This window comes from Tiliqua scincoides, chromosome 5 (assembly GCF_035046505.1).
Source record: "Tiliqua scincoides isolate rTilSci1 chromosome 5, rTilSci1.hap2, whole genome shotgun sequence".
In the NCBI taxonomy this organism is placed as follows: Eukaryota; Metazoa; Chordata; class Lepidosauria; order Squamata; family Scincidae; genus Tiliqua; species Tiliqua scincoides.
The window spans coordinates 105110109-105131829 of record NC_089825.1 but is presented as its reverse complement, the minus strand read 5'-3'; the positions used below and the strand labels follow the sequence as shown (position 1 = coordinate 105131829).

At 46.3% G+C, this 21721-nt stretch overlaps 1 pseudogene; it reads right to left on the bottom strand.

Annotated features, from left to right (window-relative positions):
- Positions 1–7189: 7189 nt before the first annotated feature.
- LOC136652891 (olfactory receptor 14A16-like) lies at positions 7190–8137 on the bottom strand (annotated as a pseudogene).
- Between the last annotated feature and the right edge of the window lie 13584 nt (positions 8138–21721).

Below are 21721 nucleotides of genomic sequence, written 5' to 3'. Positions count from 1 at the left end.
CAGCCACCCAGTGAAACTGAACAAATATCCTTCCTCTCTTTGTTCTGTGACAGTAAGAAATTGCCAAAAGACTCATTACTGACTCTTCTGTCCTCCCAGGGATTTGCTCTCAGGAGTACAACACAATTCACAACAGTATATGCATACAAAAAAAAAGAAAAAAAGGATTATCTACTTGGGCTGATTTCTGGCTATTAGAAATACAACACAACCCTTCATAACTCCCCACAACCAATGAAGGCAAATCATTACCCATGCACCCACAATAAAGCACAGGAGACAGAGGCTTGGGATATAATTGCTTTATTAAATTCAAAACAGACCTGCAGCAGCGGAAAAAAATCTAATTATAACCCAACAAGACGTCGCTCAGTCTGAAGACTGGTTGATCCTATCACTGCCAACCCCAGAGGGTTGAGGCAGCTGGTCTGCAAGATCCCACGCAGACCAAGCCATGTGATAGTGATTGCCAAACCAGTCAGGGGACAAGTCAGCAGTCCTCCCAACTCAGACAAGTGTTGTAAGAGCGATCCTGACCTATCCCTTGACCTTGCTTACCTCAGGAAGTATGCGAGGCCAGCTCCTGCCTACCCAGCCATCACATCACCCACCAAAACTGGAAAACCTAGCACTACAGCCTTCCTCCACTACACAGTCCAGGGTAGGTGGAAAAAAACTGCCACCCAAAGGCCTATCAAGGTGATTGCAAAAAATTCCTACCCGGCTCCCAAAAGGCAACCAGTTAATCTTGGACTGATCAAAGGACGAGCAGGCGGGGCTCAAAAGATACGCTGGACTGAGCTGGTTGGAGCGCTCTCCCCAGCCTCTGGCGTGTCCCTGCACCCAAGGAACAGCGGGCAGCCAATTTGCTGTCCAGAACTTCCCGCCTCTGCCTCCCAGTGCAAGGGAGGGGCTGGGTAAAGGGTGCTGGGGCTCAACAAGCCCCTGCACAAATATAGCACACACTGAATCCTTGAGTGGGGTGGGGAGTTGGAGAGGTCTCCTCCTTTTGTTCCCTTGCCCCGGGTAATACCTCTAGTTTCCTATGGGTCTCCTTGATCCTGCACGAGTTATTTTTCTTGTGTAGAACCAAGGAGCGTAAGGGTGGCAGAAAAGGAATGGGAGAAAGATAGGATCTGACCACATGTGAGTGCCACTGATCTCTCCCCCTTCCTTCCCTGTTCTGCCCTTACCCATAAACTCCCTAATTCCTCCACCACACCCCCACTTCTCCCCCTTCCATCTCTATTCCTCCCATTACCCACCTCTACTGCCACTCTCCTTATGCCTGCAGATGGAGTCTTCTCCATCAGTCAGCACACCTGACCACCACCGATAGCAGTAATAGCCTTGATGTGCTTGTTGGCATGTAACATTCCCCTGGCATCCTCCACCTTCTGCTGGTGGAATGTGTGCCGTTCCAGTGGCAGGGAGGCAGATTGGGCTGTTAAGGATGCAATTCCATATGCACTTACCTGGAAGTCATTCCAATGGTATTGAATGGGACTTGCAGTTGAAAATGAATTTTAGGTTCACCAGCAAAAGCCACTGAAAAGGATGCCAAGCTGGGGTGGAAAGGAAGAGTTCCTCTCCTGTGCTACATATAAGAGGATATCACTATAGAAGGTACCTATCTGCCCAGTTAACAGGGACGTGATCCCAAAAAGGATTATTCCAATAAATTAAAATAGAATTATGATAACCCAACACCATTGGGACCTATTTGGAGCCAAATTATTGAAAATGCCTGAAAACCAGGAAATTCTAACCTTCCTTCAATAGATCCTGAATGTAGCATCCCTGTCTCTATAGCAGCACTTCCCAAACTGTTGGTTCATGACCCACCAGTGGGTCATGACCCAATTTTTGGTGGTTTGCAAAACTGCCAGGGTAGATTACATAAGAACATAAGAGCAACCCTGCTTGATCAGGCCATAGGCCCATCTAGTCCAGCTTCCTGTATCTCACAGTGGCCCACCAAATGCCTCAGGAAGCACATAAGACAACAAGAGACCTGCATCCTGGTGCCATCCCTTGCATCTGGTGTTCTGAGGTGACCCACTTCTAAAATCAGCAGGTTGCACATACACAACATGGTTTGTAACCTGTGATGGACTTTTCCTCCATAAATTTGTCCAGCCGAGTGATCATTTTACACCACAATCCTATCCTGTGCTAGAACAGGCAGGCCAGAAGGCCTGTGCTGTATCCAGAGCAAGATAGGGCCCCAAAGTGGCTCTGCAAGAAGTAAGGGGAAACTCTTCCCCTTACCCCTGCACCCCAATGAGACTTGTGTCACCTCCAGAGGTGGATTCAGGTCAAGGAGAGTGGAACTGATTGAAGCCGCTCTGCGCTGCTCAGGAACAGGAGTTGGGATCCAGCATAACTGCCTGGTCCCAACCCCACCTCCCATTTTCTGCCTGCCTGCCCCCAGGACCACCCTCCACCCGCCCTCCCTCACCCTGGAACACCTCCCTCCTGCCTCCTCTCTGCCTCCTCCCTGCCCTCCCCAGAGCCTTGCATCAGCTGAGCTCGTCTCCTCCATGCAGTCAGTGTAGGTTCAGTCTCTACACGGGGCAGTGTACATCCCTGTGCCATCCCAGCCAACTCCTGAGGAGGCTTGTGCCAGCCCAAGAGTGCCTTAGGACTGCGCCCTTAGTTACTCCTTCTTGCATCTTTTCCATTTCCATGATATCCTTTCTGAGATGTGGCTAACAGAACTGAATGCAATACTCCAGGTGTGGCCTTACCATCAATTTGTACAATGGCATTATAATATTAGCCGTTTTATTCTCAATACTTCTCAATGATCCCAATGATCTCAATGATCCCAAGCATAGAACTGGCCTTCTTCACTGCCGCTGCACATTGGGTTGGCACTTTCATCTAGCTATCCACCATCACCCCAAGATCTCTCTTTTAATCCATCACAGACAGCTCAGAACCCATTAGCCTATTTGTGATGTTTAGATTTTTTTTTGCCCCAGTGTGCTTTACTTTGCATTTACTTACATTGAAATGCATCTGCCATCTGAGAGGGAAAAGAGCATCTCTCTATTCACTCTGTCCAACCCGTGCATAATTTTGTATGTCTCAATCATGTCCCTCCTCAGGCACCTTTTTTCTAGGCTGAAGACACCCAAACACTGTAGCCTTTCCTCATAGGGAAGGTGCCCCAGCCTAGTAATCATTTTGGTTGCTCTCTTTTGCACCTTTACCATTTCCACTATATCCTTTTTGAGATGTGGCTACCAGAACTGGATGCAATATTCCAGGTGTGTCCTTACCATCGATTTGTACAATGGCATAATATCAGCCGTTTTATTCTCATCTTTTCTAATAATCCCAAGCATAGAATTGGCCTTCTTCACTGCCACCGCACATTGGGTCGAACTTTCATCAAATTGTCCACCACCACCCCGAGATCTGTTCCATCAAAGACCACTCAGAACCCATTAGCCTATATGTGAAGTTTTGATTTTTTTTTTTACCCCAATAAGCATGACTTTACACTTACACTTACACTGAAATGCATCTACCATTTTCCTGCCCATTCTCCCAGTTTGGAATGATCCTTGTGGAACTCTTCACAATCTCTTCTGGTCTTCACCATTCATCCGCAAACTTGACCACCTCACTGCTCAACCCTGTCTCCAGGTCATTTATGAACAGTTGAAAAGCACCAATTCCAGGAGAGATCCTTGGGGCACACCGCTTTTCACCTCTCTCCAATGTGAAAATTAGGATATGTGCATCAAGGGTTAAACAACCCCCTAATTGGGAAGGGGGGGGAACACCGCTATTCAGTCATCATTATAGCCACAGAGGCTTGAGTGACTGGTAGGGTGAAACAGATTTTCTACAGACCCATATGCTCACTAACATTTCCAGGTAGGCTTGCCTATTCATCACCAATTCATATTGCAATGTATTACAAATGGCCACATAGTGATCATACGCCATGACCATGAGCAGGGAGAAATCAGATATTACAAAGAATGTGTAAAAGAAAACTTGTGTGACACACCCAGAAAAAGAAATGAGTCTTGTATTTAAGAGAGAATTAGCCATGGATTTGAGGAGAATGACTGACACAGAACCAATGTCGAGTATGGCCAAGTTCACCAGGAAGAAGTACATGGGGGCGTGTAGACTGTGGTCAATCACTACTGCTGAGATGATAAGAAGGTTCCCCATTATGGTTGCCAGGTACAACATCAGGAACAGAAGGAAATGAATAGCCTGAAGCTCCCAAAAGTCTGAGAATTCCAGAAGCAAAAACTCTGAAACTGTGGAATGGTTTGTCATCTGTTGCATCTTGCACAAGCAGACTGTTTGCAGAAAGAAGCAGAATGATACCTGTTAACATGATAGCACAGTACAATTGAGATTGTAAGGGGATCTCACTATTTTAGTTTTATGCAATCCAGACTGTAGGCTGTGTGTTGCCCCAAGCACAATGGTTCTTTTTGAACCATAACGCAATGGGCATGCCGGTGGGTGAAGAACTTATATTTCTTAAAGTAAGACATGCATGGCCTCCTGTTATCAAGGCCAGCTATCGATAGAGTACAAACAAGATGAGCAATGTCGATGCCACTTCTGTTGACAAGAATGCTGCTGCCTGGATGTAGAAAGCACAACTCTTCTGGTGGCCCTTACAGTATGGCCAGCCAATGTATGAAACAAGCATTGAGGCTGATGTCTATCAGCAAGTTGCAGGAAGCGCCAGATGGAGGAGCTCCTATGTTCCAGGCTGGACCAAACAAAACCCCAATCCGCTGCTTACATTGCGTGATCGGCATTCAATGGGATGCCTTGGCAGGAGATTCCAGGCAGATAAGAGAAAGTCCATCTGCACAGAACACAGAATTAACTTATGGGATTCAGCTGCAGGGGATATGGCCACAATACCCACTAGAATAAGTGGGAAACTCCACAAAAGCCTTCTTATTGTCTTTGCTGACAATAAGAAATTGTCAATGTTTGCAACTATGTTGGCATCCTTCAGTCTCGGAAGACTATGGTGTCACGCTCTGAATGGTAGTTCTGGAACAGAGTGTCCTCTCCAGTGCTCGAAGCCTGGGTAAAGTAGGTATGGAGGATAGGCTGTTACCCATGCAGCAAGTCCCCCCTCTCCACGTCGCTGAAATGGTCCAATGGAAAGGCAGAGGCCAATACGGTTGGTTCCAGCAGCGTTGCAGGAGTTGCCAGAACATGACTGTGTTCAGCCATGAACTGCCTCAGGGACTCCGGCTCCGGATTTTGCCTCGAGGTTGACTCATGAAGCCTTTTCCATAACTGGATGTAGCCATAAGGCAGTGGAGGTTTGGGATCAGAGTTTTCCTTCTCTCAAATGAGCTGCCTTCCCAGGCTGATGAGTCCCATCTACCCGGTGGCTGTTTAGTTGCCTCTTACAACAAGTACAGCCAAACCGAGGGCCTATTCTTATCCCCAGCCCCCAGGGGATGTTTGCAACAGACTTATCAATATCGCTGGTGAATTCCTTGGAATTTGCTCTCAGGAGCCCAATGCAGCTCAGCAGCAGAGAAATTAATGTTCTGTATTCCTCTTTGGGTTGTTCCCACTCTAACTCAAAACTGCAGACCATCTGTGGATGGCCCAAGCTTCCCTGCACCAACCAGGGATTGAGTGAAGTGCATCTTTTATTCCAATCTAGAAAGCCTTTCAGGCCAATTTTGCAATCCCAGCCCGAGGGATTATCAGCCTGCCTCCTTGAGCAAGCCAGTATCTCAACATTTCTACCAGTTCCTTCCCTTGACTCCGTCTTGCTTCCAAAGGCATACCAAAATTCCTATTCCTACTTCCTCGTCTTCAAAATACTAGGGGAAAAAATCAAAGACGCAGGCTGTGGTAGGCAAAAAAGCAAAACAACAATCACGGGCAATGAGGTAGATCACAAAGACAACTAGTCCATTTCCAAGTGCACAAGAGGCAAATTGTTCAGGATTACAAGATTCTACAGAAGGGAAGGGGGCAAGCCAGGCCACTGGCTCCTGCAGCAATTCCCCATTTGGACTACATACCCAATTGGTAGAGGTGCTTGAAAATGGTGTTATTTTCCTTACTTAGAAGTAGCCCATTGTGTTCGCTAAGACGGAGGCTGTAATTCTGGAAATTACTCACTGGATTACTAATTACTCACTGAAAACAAACATCTCTACCAAGAGGCCATCGAGATTCTTTGGATTTTGTCTCATGCGGTGTCGGGGCAGGAAAAGAACATCCCTGCCCCATTATGGTGGCAGAAAGGCATAATTTCTAAAGGTTGAAATGCGGAAAGATGACGCAACTTACAGAATGAAAGACAAGCAGCCTTTGGTTTGGACACTTCTTTCTTTATTCTTTAAAAGCCTGGTTGTGAGGGACATTTCTTCCTCTGGGTCAAAACTGGGGCTAAACAGGGACTGAAATACGCGTGCCTCAGACAAAGAGCAGGGGACATAGCATGGTTCACATGCTAAAAAGACAATGCATTTTCAAATAACATGATTGAATAGGGAAATTCTCTAAGTTTCATAAATCTTGAAATCATGTGACCCTAAGTTACTTGGCAACATAATTTAACCAATTTCTTCCCAGACCCCAGGTGTGCACATTTGATCCCTGTTGCATATATGGAAAATTGGGCAGAAATTGCGTAAGGTGCATTCCTTGTTGAGGTCTAGCACCAAGGTGAGGCTCCGAGGCAGAACAGTTCCTTTTGCTGGCTGTTCTACTGCTTTTGTTTTGTCACTAGACATCCTGCTTACACAAGCCTAAACAGATCTTACATTGTTACTCTGACATACTATCATCATCAGGACACAGGCATCCTGCTATTCTGTGCGCTCTGAGAGGCTTCCGTGGGATACAGGAGGCCTGTCCAGATGGGCTTCTAAGTGGAGCCGCACAACACACACAGTATAGCATAGTTTCAATAAAAAAATAAGCAATTTTCATGTTCACTTAATATTATTTAAGTCGTTATTTTCCATGTAATTAGCCTTTGATTGCTTCTCAGGATGATGTGTGCTGTGGATGGAAAAAGGAGAACCCATTATTATGATGGGTGAAGCCAGTGGTGTACCCAGAAAAAAGTAACATTTTGTTCAATGGTACTTACTCCAAGGAAAGCGTTACAGGATTTCAGCTCGAGTTTGTAATTAAGCATGTTTAGAAGCAACACCTACTTGAGAAAATGAAAGGACGTATTCCTAAATGAATTGCTCACACCCAATAGTTTAGACAAAGCTACTTTGATCTCTTTGTTTCTCATGCTGTAGATCACAGGGTTCAGCAAGGGTGGGACCATGGAATAGATGATGGTTACTACCAAATCTAGATGAGATTGACCATCAGTAGGAGGTCTGAGGTAGGCAAAGCCTGTAGTAATGAAAAATGTGGAGACAATAATGGCGTGGGGAAGGCAAGTGGAGAAGGCTTTTTTCCTTCCTTGCACAGAGGGTATTCTGAGAACTACTTTGAAAATGTTCACATAGCTTATAATAATAAGGATACAGCAGCTGAATCCAAAGACAGCCTCTAAAGCAAGCACACCAATTTCAATACTTTATAAGTCAGAGCAGGTGAGCTTCAGTAATTGTGGGATTTCACAGAAAAACTGACTGACAACATTGGAGCAGAAAGGAGCTGCAAAGGTTCCACTGGTATGTAGCACTCCCAACAGAAGGCTACTGAGCAACACACTAGTCACCATTTCCAGACAAGCTTGCCTAGACATCACCATCTCATATCTTAATGGATTGCAGATGGCCACATAGCGATCATAGGCCATGACTGTGAGCAGGGAAAAATCAGATATTGCAAAGAACATGTAAAAGAAAACTTGAGCCACACACCCAGGAAAAGAAATGAGTCTTGTATTGAAGAGAGAATTGGCCATGGATTTGGGCACAATGACTGAAACGGAACCAATGTCAAGTACGGCCAGGTTCATCAGGAAGAAGTACATGGGGGTGTGCAGGTGGTGGTCAAAGGTTACTGCTGAAATGATGAGAAGGTTTCCAGTTAAAGTTGCCAGGTACAATCCAAGGAAGAGAAAGACATGGAGAATCTGCAGTTCCCGAACATCTGAGAATTGCAGGAGCAGAAACGCTAAGGAATGGTTTGTCATCATTTGCATCTCGTGAAGGTGAATGGCATCAAGGGAAAGAGACATAAAGATACCTGTTAAAAGATAGTACAGTATTGTAATGGTCAAAGCTGCAATGCTTGCAATTTGGATTGTAAGAGTATCTCACTCGTTTGGTGTTATGTCATAAATATTGTCAGTGTCAAAATCCTTAGCCATAGGAGCAAGTGAAATAACAAATTAGCAGCCCAGTCCTAAACTGCCCTGGAGCACCCTCCTCTGCACCTAGTTTCACTGCTACTTGCCCCTGATCCATTCCCACCCCTCATGCCTCTCCCACTTTTGGCCTTTGTGTTGTTTCTGGTATTTACTATGGGTTGGTTGCACCCCGATGGGTATAAGAGTAGGTACTTATTAGGTACTAGTAGGTACCTAGTAGGTACTTATGGGGGGTGCTTTGCACTCACATTGAACAATGGAGGGCTGCTGGAGTCTGCAGGAGGTGTAGGGAGCCCTGCACAGCTCTGTGCAAAGCACTTTTGTTTTACAGGAGGTGCTTTGTCCCCACTTTTGGTGAACGTTCCAAGCCTCAGGTAGACCTGAGGAGGGCTGTGCAGGGCTCCCCGCAACTCCTGCAGAGGCCAGCAGCCCTACATCATTCAAAGTAAGTACAAAGCACCCCCCTGCACCCCCCTTTAGCTGCCCTAACCTCTCCCCGCAAGAACGTACTGAGGGAGTAAAGCTTCCTCAAAGTTGGAGAAATGCTGCTCTATCCCATATAGATGACTTTAAAAGAGAGATGTCAGTAGGAAGAGAAAAAAGAAGACAAAAGATTGAGGAAAACATCCCTTTTTAAAAAACTGAGAAGCTGCTATAATGACAATTAAAGTTGTTCATATATGAATACCTTACTATGATTTCTTAATGAGTTCCTGGATTTCGATTTCTGACATGTTCCCCTCCAGTGACCTCAGATGCTTAGCTGACCAGCCACCCAGTGAAACTCAACAAATATCCTTCCTCTCTTTGTTCTGGGACAATAAGAAATTGCCAGAAGACTCATGTGACTCAGAAGACTTAGTGACTCTTCTGTCTTCCCAGGGATTTGCTCTCAGGAGTCCAACACAATTCAGCAGCATATGCATAAAAAAAAAAAGAAAAAAAAGAATGATCTAGCTGGGCTGACTTCTGGCTACTAGAAGTGCATCCCAATCCTATCTAACTGACTTCCACCACTGCAAGTAAATCAGTGGAGCACACACTAAATCCTAGAGTGGGGGGGGGAGTTAGAGAGGTCTCCCCTTTTGTATGCTTATCCTGGATACTGCCTCCAGTTTCCCTATGGGTCTCCTGAATCCTGTGCCAGCTATTTGTCTGGAGTAGAATGAAGGAGCATATGTGTGGCAGAAAGGGAATGGTAGAAAGATTGGATCCAGCCATATCTGAGTGCCACTGATCTCTCCCCATTCATCCCAGTTATGCCCCACACAGAAATTTCTCAATTCCTCCCCCACACCACCATTCCTCTCCCTCCCACCTCCGTTCCTCCCATCACCCAACAAAACTGCCACTTACCTCACACCAGCTGATGAAGTCTTCTCCACCAGTCAGCACACCACTGATGGCCTTGCTTGCTGGCATGTGAAATTCACCCAACATCTTCCACCTTCTGCTGGTGGAATGTTTGTTGTTCTGGTGGCAGGACTGGGCTGTTAGGGGTGCCCGGCGGTACATATGATCTCCTCAGAGGAAGGGGACTTTTGTCCCCTTCCCCCAAGTAAGGGAAGTAGCCCTGCAATGGGGTTACTTGTTTCTGCGGCAGCTCTTGAGACGGTGCCGAATCAATAATAAACTTTATTTCTATCCTGCCCTTCTCCCCAATGAGTTCCATGTCAGTTTGTGCGGCATGACATGGGGCTCAGGATCTTGTGGGGCCAAGCTCCACAAGTCCCACCCCCCTCCTGCCCCACTCCCTCCCTCTGCTACACCTCCTCCTTGCTCTCCACATACCCTCCTTCCTCCTCCTCCTGCCCCAGAACCCCTCCTCCTTCCCTCTCCCTACACTCTCACTTACCTCTCTGCCGCCAGGCAGCCCAAGCAACCACCTGGTGGCAGAATGCAGGCCCAGCACCAGAGCTGGCCCAGTGTGAGCTCGCGCTGGGCGAGCTCCAGTGCTGAGCTCACAGTAAGGGCTTGCGAACATGCCTTATGGCATGTTTGTAACAGTGCACCAGTGAACAGTGCACCAGCAGTGAACTGGTGCACACTGTTCAGGATTAGGCCCTTAGATCTGAGTAGATACGTGTAGGCTTCAAATGCCAGTTTTGCTTACATAGACAAGAATGACATACAAAAGAGTAAAGTCATTCCCTGTTACCCAGGTGCTTTCCTTGTTTCCTGAGAAGTTGTACTGGCCTCAGGAAGGGTCCTGTAGGCCCGCAGCTCCCTCCACGGGACTTTTCGATGTTTGAAATTGCTCAGTTTGGGGATTGGAGAGCATTTATGGTTTTTGTGTGAGCCGGAAGGCCCAACATGGAGACTCTCAAATCTGCCTGGCAAAATAGCTGACGCAAACTTGAGACGCCCCATTGTGGGGCTTGGGGCTTTTCCTGGGGAAAGGGGACAAAGTCCCCATCCCCTGAAGAGACCTCCAGCTGTTTCCTGGCGCCCGCTGGATACAATGATAGCTGCTTTGGCACTTCTGCTCCAGCGGGCTTCGGGAAACTCAGGATTTGGGCTGTCGAAGACTGGACAAAAGCTGATACTGGGTTCACACTAAGTACTAAAGAAAATGGGAAAATGTGTTATTTTAATTTGGGTGTATGAAGATTACCTTATACCACAGGTTATCATTCCAGCTAACAATGTTCTTCTGCAAACCAGGCAAGAGTCCTTGCAAAGTTTTTTAAAAAACATTTCAAAAACTTTTTCTAACCCACCCAAGATTGGCTTGTGACCCACTGGTGGGTCCCAACCCACAGTTTGGGAAACGCAGGGCTAACAAAACTTGGCAAAATAAAACAAGCAAAAAAGGAAGCCAACCGAACGCTGAAGAGTAACCTGAGTAAAGTGTCTGATATAACTGGAGAACAACAGAGTAATTTTTGTGACAGCAAAAATTCAAAAGATGAACAAGAAAATACACATGCAACCGATTTGAATGAGTTTCTGAAGTGTGTTATTAAGCATGTTTAGAATCCACATCTACAGAAGAAAAGGACATATTCCTTGGCAAATTCTTCGCACCCAGTAGCTTTGACAACGCTCGTTTGAGCTCTTTGTTTCGCATGCTGTAGATCACTGGGTTCAGCAATGGTGGAACCATGGAATAAAACATAGTCAGTGCCAGATCCTGGGGTGAAGAACCTTTGGAGGGGGGCTTGAGGTAGGCAAAGCATCCACTAACTAGCATTGTGGAGAAGATAATGATATGAGGAAGGCAAGTTGAGAGGGCTTTTTTCCTCCCTTGCACAGAGGGCATTCTGAGGACTACAGTGAAGATGAGCACATAGGTCACAATGATAAAAATGCAGCAGCTGGATGATAAGGCAACTGCTAACATAATTACTCCAGTCTCAATAGGATGTGAGACAGAGCAAGTGAGCTTCAGCAGCTGGGGGATTTCACAGAAGAACTGATTGACAACACTGGAACAGAAAGGAGTTTCAAAGGTGCCAATGGTGTGCAACACTCCAAAGCAAAGACTACAGACCCAGACACTCACTATCATTTCCAGGCAGGCTTGCCTATTCATCACCATCTCGTATTGCAATGGATTGCAAATGGCCACATAGCGATCATACGCCATGACCGTGAGCAGGGAGAAATCAGATATTACAAAGAATGTGTAAAAGAAAACCTGCAAGACACACCCAGAAAAAGAAATGAGTCTGGTGTTTAAGAGAGAATTAGCCATGGATTTAGGGAGAATGACTGACACAGAACCAATGTCGAATACAGCCAAGTTCATCAGGAAGAAGTACATGGGGGTGTGCAGACTGTGGTCAAACCCTACTACCGAGATGATGAGCACGTTTCCCGTTACAGTTGCCAGGTACAACATCAGGAAGAGAAGGAAATGAATAACCTGATGCTCCCAAATGTCTGAGAATTCCAGAAGTAGAAACTCTGTAACTGTGGAATGGTTTGTCTTCTGTTGCATCTTGGGAGTACACATGCTGTTTGTGGAAAGAAGTAGAACGATACCTGTTAACAACATACTACATTACAATTGGGATTGTAAGGGGAACTCATGCTTTTGATTTTCTGCAATCCAGACTGTAGGCTGTGTGCTGCCACAGGGCAATGGTTCTTTTTGCATATGAACGCAACAAACACGCCTCTCGGTGAAGATTTTCTATTTTTTAAAGCAAGACATGGATAGCGTCATGTTATCAAGACCAGCTATCAATAGAGTACAGACAGGATGAGCAATACCTATGCCACTTTTGTGGACAAGGATGCTGCTGCCTGGACATAGAAAGCATGACTCATCATGTATGAAGCAAGCCGTGTGGCGTGTATTGAGCAGCGAGTTGCAGGAAATGGCAGATGGACACAGGGTGCCTTTCACTTTGAATCTCTGGTTACCTCCCTCCAACCTGCCTCACAGAGCTGCTCTGATCCACTTCTTGCTTACAGAAAACTTGCAGGAAGAAATATATATCACCTGCCCTCACGCCTTCTTTGTTCTGCACTTGAAATTGGTTGCAAGAGATCACACAATGAAGGAGCAAGAAAAGGTTGGGCTGGCCCAGATATGTTATCTCTGCCTTCTCTATTTTGTTCAGCTTGTTATTTGTGGAGGTGGTGGAGGATCACATCTAGGTGGGGTAGCAGATCCCTTTTGGCCACCCCTGCCTGACACGTATATCAGGTTTTTAACAAAAGCATGGTGTGTTAAAGATTTGTAGGAGAATGAAAGGCGGAAAAGGATAGGATTGGGCTCTGAGTGTTGTTCAGTTAGATGTACTGGCACTGATTCAAGTGGAGTGGAGAATATGGAATTAATTTATGAAATTCACCTCCAGAAGGTGTGGCAATGATGATTGTTCTCCCTCATCTTAGGCACAGTTGACTTGCGCAAAATCAACTGTATATCCTTGGCAGCCTCGCTCCCCCCAAGAAAAGAACACAGAGAATGAGCATGAGATCACACAATCAAGCGACTGTTCCCTCAGTTCCCACCTGTTTCTCTCAATTTTTAAAGAGACAGTACCTCTTGGTATGTCAAGGATTGCAAAGGTAATTTTGAGTATACACCATTTTAGCTATATGCACTGACTTTGAATAGTTAATCTCACATCAGACGAGGGACAGATGTAGTTGATTTGGGGAAGTTTCAATTGGAAGTGAAACAATGAGGGAGTGAGAGGAAGGTTAAGGGCAATAAACATTAGCATTCTTTTATAGGGAATTAGAAGGCTATGAATAGCTTACCGTTATTTTTCCGTGGAGATCTGTAGAGACAGGTTCTTCTTCAGTGACTTCCTATACCTGCATACCAGACCAGTCATCAATGAAAGGTCACAGGAGTCCTCCCTCTCTCCGGTCTGCACTGAGAATAAAAACCTGTCAGTGTTTGCAAAGGCTTTACGAATATCTCTTTTGTGTTTCTAGGGATTTGCTCTTGGGAGACCAACACAGTTCAGCTGCAGAAGCGTTCAGAAAAATAATTATTTCTCTGGCCTTCTTTTGTGGCAATTATAATGATACACAACCTCTGCTTAGGTACCCAAAAATGATCCTGAAGAGGGTTAAGGGCCCAATCCTATCAAACTTTCCAGCACCGGTGCAGATGCAATGCATCCCAGAGGTAAGTGAACAGATGCCCCTTACCTTGAGGAGGCCTCTGTGACTGCCACCCCACGAAATGGTGCAGCACATGCCCCATTGGCACCACTGTACCGGCCCTGGAAAATTGGATAGGATTGGGTCCTAAGTCTCTCCCTGTCACCAGTTTGAATCTGTTTTTTTTTTATTTTTTTATGTGCAGTTCAGCTGCATATGGTACTAATGGTGCATATGGCAAATGGTGGTAAGATGTGGAGTTTAAAATAAATCAGTAAATAAAATAAAATAAAACTGCGCCCTCCATGAAGTCTTCTTAACATTTTCTGTGTCAAGTTGAGAAATTAAACTATTTTTCTGCACTTTTCAGAGTGTTAGGGTCACCCCATTTTATGCACCAGGATAAACTAAATTATGGACCACTGTTTTAGAGAAACTGAGGCACTGAAATTGTTAGCAGGGTACTCCCCCTATAATTAAAAATGAAACTTTGTATACTTTTTTATGGTAAAGGACTAGACTTTGGAATCCACTTCGTTTGCAGCCTTTCATTTACAGGTTCTGTAACTGTGATCAGCTGTGGAACATGCCATTGTTCAAATGCAGCAATGGCAGGAACAGAAGTCAAATTCACCTATATTCATTCATGGTTTTCATTTGGGATTTAAAAAAATTATATTTCCTCCAATGTTCTTTTAAACCCCATATTCCACCAATGGTGCATACCAGTGAGATCCTTCCCCTCCTGTCCTCAATTCAACCCCTACCTGGAGCACATGCTGCCCTGCCCTGCCCTGCCCTGCCATGACCCAAACCACCCACCTGCTGCCACCTTATATGCTTTGATGGAGTCTCCTAGGACCACGGTCACAAGTGTTCAGCCTCCAGCCTTTTGCGCTGGCAACCTCAGTTCACCTGACAGTGGTGTAGCTTTTGTGCAACCAGATTGGGACTTACAGTGACAAATAATGAGATCCTCCACCATAAGCCTATATAGAATTGGGGTTTTAGACATAAAAAACCTTATTTGATAACAGTTCAGTGGCCTTATCATCCAAGTTTCCTTCCTTATCAATGTTGATAATACACCCTCCCCCCTTGGCTAAAATGTTGGCAATCTTTCCACTCCAGTATTCTGATACTTCTTGAAAACTGTGGGGAGAGAGAGCTGTTGGTCTGAAGTTGTTCAGTAACCCATTGGTACATCAGACCCTGTAGCTTATGGGAGTGATGGAGTGCAATCCTGTCCAGCACTGGAACAGGCAAGCCAAGAGGCTTGCGCTGTATCCAGTGCAGGATTGTGGCCAGAAGCGGCTTAGCCAGAGGCAAGGGGAAATTTTTCCCCTTACCCCTGGGTAAGGGCTGCTGGCCCCAATGGGTCTCCTCAGACTTGCGCCACCTCTGGAGGTGGCACAAGTCCAAGGAGAGTGGAGCAGCTTGAAACCGCTCTGTTCTCCATGGGAACGGGGGTTGGGATCTGGTATAACTGCTGGATCCCAGCCCCACCTCCCAATCCCCACTTGCCCACCTTCTGGGGCCACCCATCACCTGCCCTCCTCCCTCCCAGGAACGCCTGCCTCCCTCCCTCCTCTTCCCCACCCCCCATGCCTACCTGTTCCTCTTGTGTCAGCCCAACCAAGACGACGCAAGGCTCAGCTGGGAAGACACCACGGAGGCTGGATTCAGCCTCTGTGCATCGCCGCATCTGGATGCACCGACACAGCTTCCTCATAAGGAGGCGCAAATGTGCTTTACAGCATGTTTGCAACCCTTCCGAGCTGGCACTGGGCCACAAGCACCCCGAATACAGCAAGAATTCTTGTATGCAAAACGTCTCACTATCTCTCTAACCTACCTCATAGGTTTGTTGTGAGGACAAAAGGAAGGAATTGAGTACACCACCCTGAGCTCCTTTGAGGAAGGGTGGTATAAACATGTGAAAAATAGATAAATAAGAATGAAATTTGCCTGATAGTGAATTTAGTATGGATTTGGCAATGAAACCTGAAAGGACCCAACATGTTTTTCAAAGCGGACAAACCAAGAAAAGCCAAGTTACTGCCCTAGGTTTCTGGAAAGTTGAGGTAAAAATGTTTTAAATCAATACATCAAATAAAATTCCAGCACACCTAAATCAAAACACACAAACTAATTGATAAATTTAGGGCACAAGCCTAACCAGGCCTACTCAGAAGTAAGTCCTATTTTGTTCAATGGGGCTTACTCTCAGAAAAGCGTGGTTAGGATTGCAGCCTTAATGTAATATGAGCAAGTCGTAATGCACATTTGAAGAGCAAGTAGTGTAATGTGATGACATTCCTGAATTTGTAACTAAGTGCATTTAGTAACCAGAACTACAGCAGAACTACAACTACTGAATTCCTCACTCCTAGTAGTTTTGACAAAGCAACTTTGATCTCTTTGTTTCTCATGTTGTAGATCATGGGGTTCAGCACTTACGGAACCATGAATAGATTATGGTAAGTGCGAAAACCAGGTGAGTTGAATCATTCCTGGGGGGCCTGAGGTAGGCAAAGCTAGAAGTAACTGCAATTGTGGAGAAGGTAATGAGGTGGGGAAGGCAGGTTGAGAGGGCCTTTTTCCTTCCCTGCACAGAGGGTATTCGAGAACCACAGTGAAGATGTACACATAGCTCACAAGGATGAAAATACAACAGCTGAACCCAAAGCTAATATGAGCACAATTACTCCAGTCTCAATAGGATGTAGGTCAGAGGAGGTTAGCGTCAGCAACTGGAGGACTTCACAGTGCCTCCTTGCGAGGAAGCCGGGCCAGCACTCCAAGAAGCGTCGGCCTGTGGAGGCTGATGCAAGCCTCCGTGTCGGCTTCCTCTTTGATTCTTGCATCGGCCTGGGGGGAGGGCAGGAGAGGCAGCCCCAGGTGGGTTATCCTGGGTGAGGGGAGGGCGGGCGGAGGGCCAGCAGTTATGCCGGATCCCAATCCCCGTTCCCGGGGACTTGTGCCACCTCCAGAGGGGCCAGTGGACTTGTGCCACCTCTAGACCCATAGGGGCCAGTGGCCCTTACCCAGGGGTAAGGGAAGATGTTTCCCCTTGCCTCTGGCTAATCCGTTTATGGCCACTATCCTGCACTGAAAACAGCACAAGCCTCTTGGCTTGCCTGTTCCAGCACAGGATAGGATTGTGCCCATAGTTACTTAACCTTGAAGAGAGCTCAGTGCAGGAGTGTGGGAGGCAGTCATTTTCCACATTGATAACTTGCCTTGGCCCATTTGATTGAAAAGTGTGACCTGCCTCAAATTATTGCCATGGAACCCTGATCTGGAAGGCACACTTCCAAAGGAAAATGCTCTCAGAGGAAACACATAATCGAACTGGCCCGTAGAAAGACATGTGAACAAATCAGCTGCTATATTTGAAAAATTGTAGGATGATTTTATTTGGGACAAAAAGGGTGAAGAATTCCAAACATAACTATCCATAAAATCACATCACTGACAGAGCAATCCTATGCATGTCTACTCAGAAGTAACACATCTTGTTTGATGGTGCTTACTCCTAGGAAAGTGTTATAGGATTTCAGCTTGAGTTTGTAATTAAGCATGTTTACAATCAACACCTACTTGAGAAAATGAAAGGACGTGTTCCAAAATGAATTGCTCACACCCAATAATTTCGACAAAGCAACTTTGATCTCTTTGTTTCTCATGCTGTAGATCACAGGGTTCAACAAGGGTGGGACCATGGCATAGATGAAAGTAAATACCAAATCTACATGAGATGGGCCATTCCTGGAGGGCCTGAGGTAGGCAAATTCTGCAGTAAGTACTAATGTAGAGAAGACAATGAGGTGAGGAAGGCAAGTGGAGAAGGCTTTTCTTCTTCCATGCACAGAGGGCATTCTGAGGACTATAGTGAAGATGTGCACATAGCTTACAATAATAAGGATACAGCAGCTGAATCCAAAGACAGAACCTAAAGCAAGCACACCAATTTCAATACGATATAAGTCAGAGCAGGTGAGCTTCAGTAATTGTGGGATTTCACAGAAGAACTGACTGACAACATTGGAGCAGAAAGGAGCTGCAAAGGTGGCACTGGAATGTAACACTCCCAAGAGAAGGCTACTGAGCCACACACAAGTCACCATTTCCAGACAAGCTTGCCTAGTCATCACCATCTCATATCTTAATGGATTGCAGATGGCCACATAGCGATCATAGGCCATGACTGTGAGTAGAAAAAAATCAGAGACTGCAAAGAACATGTAAAAGAAAACTTGCGCAACACACCCAGGAAAAGAAATGAGTCTCGTATTGAAGAGAGAATTGGCCATGGATTTGGGCACAATGACTGAAACGGAACCAATGTCAAGTATGGCCAGGTTCATCAGGAAGAAGTACATGGGGGTGTGCAGGTGGTGGTCAAAGGCTACTGCAGAGATGATGAGAAGGTTTCCAGTTAAAGTTGCCAGGTACAATCCAAGGAAGAGAAAGACGTGGAGAATCTGCAGTTCCCGAACATCTGAGAATTCCAGGAGCAGAAACGCTACAACTATGGAATGGTTTGTCATCATTCCTTCATGCTAAGACAAATGGCGTCTATGGAAAGAGACATAAAGATATTTGTTAAAAGATAGCACAGTTTTGTAGTGGTTGAAGCTGCAATGCTCACAATTTGGACTGTAAGTGTATCTCACTCTTTTGGTTTTTCACAATCAATATTGTTAGTTTCAAAATTCATAGCCATAGAAGCAAGTGCAATAACAGATTAACAGCCCAGGCAGGCCTGGAGCAGGCAGGCCAAGGCAGAGTTGGGGCTGAAAGAGACTGGGGCAAGGGGAATTACCTTACCCTTCCCCTTACCCCAGGAAATGCCACAACATCCCACCATGGGTCTACTCTCATCTTCCTAAAGAGGTGGCGCAGATCGGAGCAGCCTGGGAATGGGGATAGGAACTGGCATAAGTGCTGGATCCTGATCCTGTCCCCCCATGCCCGCCAACTACCCACAGGTGCGCCCACCGCTGTCCCTCCCCCTGCCCCGGAATGCCTCCCTCCTGCTCTTCCTACACCCCCCGACCCCTGCGCTGGCCAGAACTTTCATCAAAACTTATTTTCCAAAATGAAATGATATTCTATGATATTGTAGAAAGACAAAAATAATTAGTCCTCTGCAGGATATGTAACTACTACATCAAATTCACTTCCATAATATATGGTGACAAAAGTCTCCCATGTAGATGACTTTAAAAGATGACTTTTCTCTTCAATAGGAAGAGAAAAATGAAGACAAAGATTGAGGAAAACATACTTTTTTTGAGAAACAATTATGATGAAAATTAAAGATGTTCATATATGAATACCTTACTCTGATTTCATAAAGAGTTTCTGGATTTCGATTTCTGACATGTCCTCTTTCAATGATCTGAGATGCTTACCTGACTAGTCATCAAGTGAATCTGTACAAACTTCCTTCCTCTCTTTGTTCTATGACAATAAGAAATTGCCAGAAGACTCATTACTGACTCTTCTGTCTTCCCAGGGATTTACTCTCAGGCGTCCAACACTATTCAGCAGCGTGTTATCCAAAAAAAGAAAAAAAAAAGGAAAAAAAAAGATTATGTGACTGGGTTGACTTCTGGCTACTATAAGTACATCCCAATCCAATCTAACTCCCTTCTGCCCCTGCAGGCAAATCAATTGAACACATGCTGAATTGTAGAGGGGGGGAGTTGGAGAGGTCTCCCCCTTTCGTTCCCTTGCCCTGCGTTAATGCCTCCACTTTCCCTATGGGTCTCCTTGATCCTGTGCCAGTTATTTCTCTGGCATAGAATCGAGTAGTATCAGGGTGGCAGAAAAAAAAAATGGGAGAAAGATAGGGTCCAGCCATATGTGAGTGCCACTGATCCCTCCCCCTTCCTTCCCTGGTCTGTCCCCATACAGAAACTACCCAACTCCTCCTCCACACCCCCATTATCCCACCTCCATTCCTCTCTTCACCCACCTTCACTGCCACTCACCTTTTGCCAGCAAATGGAGTCTACTCCACCAGTCAGCACACCTGACCACTGATAGCAATGGTGGCCTTGATGTGTTTGCTGGCATGTGACATTCTACCAGCATCCTCCACCTTCTGCTGGTGGAATGTACGTATATTGCTCCTGCTACTTGGGAGGGTGGAACAGTGCTGCCCAATCACCATTATAGCCACAGAGGTTTGACTGACTGGTAAGGTGAAACAGTTTTTTGAGGTGGGTCCCAATGCTAAAAGTTTTGGAACCACTGCCCTACAGCAACAGGGTTACTACAGTACTCCCATTGCTGCCAAGCCACTCTCTTTGTCCATGTGTGACTTCCTTAGCCTTTCCAAGGAACACCATCTCCAAGGAAGGCATTACTGAACCTATTCAGGAGCCAGCAAGGCTGGGAGACTGTTCTTGAGCTGGGAGCAATCCTGGGCAATTTTGATTCTAGACCAGAGGTTCCCAAAGTCTTAATAGGACTTTGGGACTGCAGGTAAGTAGTTGCAGAGACAGGGCCTGGGGTGAGTGTGTATGTGTCCCAATGGTGCCACAGGGATCATGGTGCTGCGGTAACCCAGGGGATTTCCCCCTTATCTGGGGGTCGCGCTGGCCTCAGGGAGAGTCCAGGAGGCCCACACACACTCTGTGGGCTTCCCCAATGTTAGAAATTGCTTCATTGGGGTATAAGAGTGCTCTTGTGTATCAGGAAGTTGAACAGGGGGCAGTGGTGAGGCAAACGGGATGCAGGGGGAGGGGCAGGAGAGGGGTTTGTGTGTATCAGGAAGTTGAACAGGGAGCAGTGGTGAGGCAGACGGGATGCAGGGGGAGGGGTACGAGAGGGGTTTGTGGCTATCAGGAAGTTGAATAGGGAGACATCTAAGAGAAGGAAAACTCTGATTCCAAACCTCCACTGCCTTGTGGCTACATCCAGTTATGGAAAAGGCTTCAGGAGTCAACCTCGAGGCAAAATCAGGAGCCGGAGTCCCTCAGGCAGTTTGTGGCTGCACACAGTCACGTTCTGGCAACTCCTGCGACGCCGCTGGAACCAACCGTATTGGTTTCTGCCTTTCCATTGGATCATTCTAGCGACGTGGAGAGGGGGGATTTGCTGCATGGGTAACAGCCTATCCTCCATACCTTCTTTACCCAGGCTTCGCGCACTGGAGAGGACACTCCAACTTCGCCATACGGCGTCGGCACAACATGGGAAGCAGCAGTTACTGGTTATAAGTCTTTGCTCGATTGGCGTAGCTCATGACGCCAGGGGCTGCTTCCGACGGTGGGAGAGATCATTGCATCTCATTGGGCAGCTACCGCCCGCCTTAAGCTGGGCAGTCCCCAGCCAGTAAGGTGTTGCCTTGCCACGGTCCGTTAACCTCACGGGGTGCGTGGGGTTTAGGGTGAAAACCGACAAGCGGATCGACAACTCTGCACCATACAATAGAAAACAGAAAACTCCTGCCTTAAAGCTGGGCACCTGGAACGTAAGGACAATGACACCTGGCTTCTCTGATGACCTGCAAGCAATAGACGATGCACACAAAACAGCTGTCATCGACATGGAGCTGAGCAGACTGCAGATGGACATCATCGCCCTTCAAGAGACAAGGCTGCCAGATTCCGGATCTGTCAAGGAGAGAAATTTCTCATTTTTCTGGCAGGGACAACCACCAAACGAAACCAGGGAACATGGTGTTGGCTTTGCGGTCAGAAATACCCTGCTGAAATCCATCATCCCACCTACTGTGGGAAGTGAAAGAATTTTGTCCCTGCAGCTCCAGTCATCAGCAGGACCTGTCACTCTCATCAGTGCTTATGCACCGACTCTGTC